This window comes from Myotis brandtii, unplaced genomic scaffold (assembly GCF_000412655.1).
Source record: "Myotis brandtii unplaced genomic scaffold, ASM41265v1 scaffold344, whole genome shotgun sequence".
In the NCBI taxonomy this organism is placed as follows: domain Eukaryota; kingdom Metazoa; phylum Chordata; class Mammalia; order Chiroptera; family Vespertilionidae; genus Myotis; species Myotis brandtii.
This window is the reverse complement of record NW_005363247.1, coordinates 5,379,178-5,381,242: the sequence shown is the minus strand read 5'-3', so window position 1 is coordinate 5,381,242 and position 2,065 is coordinate 5,379,178.

The window sequence follows — 2,065 nt, the reverse complement described above, 5'->3', positions numbered from 1 at the left end:
CGAGCGGGGCGCGGGGCAAGGCTGCAGGCGGAGATCAGGGCGCGCTGGTGTCGGGGGGCCAGGTCCAGGGCCGGACGCTGCCAGCCATTCAGGAAGGCAGAGCTGGAAAGCGAGAGGCGGCGGGCGAGGAGGATCGCACACTTTGCTCTTTTTGTTGTGCCGGTGGCGCCGGGCTCTCACTGCCTTCTTCTTTGGGGAGGTGATGGAAAAGAAGAAAAATAGGAGATAATTCACGCCGGCGACGAGTTCACAGCGAAATAGGAAAAATAAAATTCAGAAGAAAAAGAATTGCAAAAAAAAAAAAAGCGAGAGAGACATCCAAAGTAGGTCGAATAAATAATCCTCTTCTTTTCCTCTTTCTTGCTCCTTCTTCTGCTTCTTCTGCTATAACACACAGAGCTAGTTAAAAAAACCCTGGAGATCGCCCAAAAATGTTCTTTTTTTAGTATTTTAAATAAGTGCTCTTCAGCCGGGAACCAACACCCTCCCTCCAAAAAAAATCATATATGTATAAAATAACGATAAGAAGAATACGAAGGGGGTGTCTCCTCCTCCTCCTCCTCTTTTTTTTTTTTTAAGTTTAGCCCTCTCTCTTCTGCAGGAATGGAGTAAAAAAGACAAGAAGGAGGGAGAAAAAGGAGAGAGAGAAAAAGAATACGGGGAAACAACTAAGAGGATATGTAAGAAAAGAGAAAAAGGAGAGAAGAGAGCGAGGGAAAGAAGAGAGAGAGATTGAGAGACTGAGAAAGAGAGAGGCAGAAGAGGAGGAGAAGGAGGAGGAGGAGACTCGAGAGAGAGAGAGAGGGAGAGAGAGAGAGAGAGAGAGAGAGAGAGATCCCAAAATTGAATGCGTTTAATCGGGAGGACTCGCAGAGCAATGTTTCCGAAAGGGGGATCTGCGCGAATGTCTGTATATAGTGAACTTTGACACTACTATTGAAACTGACACGTTTCTATGGAGATCGCTGCCTTATATGGAGCTCGTGTCAAGGAGCCAGGAGAAGGGCTGCTGGCAACTGATAATCAAAGGAGACTGACTGGTCAGAGCCCTGAATGGGAGGGGGGAGAGGGAGGAGAAAATGGGAGGCTAAGGTTAGCCATGCCTCCTGCACGCCATTGGTTGGAGAGTCCCCCCTCCTCTTTTGCTCCCCCCCCCCCCCCCCGCTACCTACTGACGGGGATGGTGAGGGGAGGAGGAGAGAAAGTGAGGGAGGGGGTGTGCTTCTGACAAGCGCAATTTACATTGAGATCGCCCTGCTCTGCTATTTACTCTGAGACCTGATTAGTATGGGTCGTCTATGGTCACACACACACACACACACACACACACACACGCGAACGCCAGAGGGGGGAAGGGATGGCGAGGGGGAGAATGCCTTGCAACGTGCAAATTAGAAGGAAATAATGTCGATTTCTTATGAAAAGTTTTTAAGATTAGGTTTCATGAGCTTGAAGACAGTGTCATCGAAAATGTTAGGAATTTTTTATATGGGAATTTAACTCTCACCATTTTAATGACTCGTGAAATACACTGGGTTTAGATTGTTTTCTTCTTTCACATATAAGCATAACCCAAGTGTGGACTGCGTTTATTTTATATCCTCTTAAGAAACGAGGCAGATAGAGACTCCTGTTTTTTTGGCTCCTTAGTATAACTTGGTTTTAAAACGTTTAATTTCGACAGGACACTCGTGGAATTTGCAGCTATTGCCACAAAATCAATCAGAATTCAACCGTTCCGATGGATCCCAGAGTTGATTTTAAAAAATAAACTTTCCAATCAATTTGATTTTTTTCTACTTTCTTCCCCCCCTCCCCCCCCCCCCAGCTTTGGTATCCCCAGGCTGTCCCAAACTCCAAACAACGCTTCCATAATTATTAAGAATACAGTAATAAGTCCTCATATTGTTGGGGGTGGGGTGGGGAGTTAGTGCGGCCGAGTCAGAAAAAGAGGAAAGGGGGGAGTGGGGGAGAGAAGGGAAGGGAGAGGGGCAGGTGGGAGGGAAAGAGAAAGAGGAGAGAGGGAGAAAGGGAGGGAGGGAGGGAGAGAGAGCATTCTTTTAGG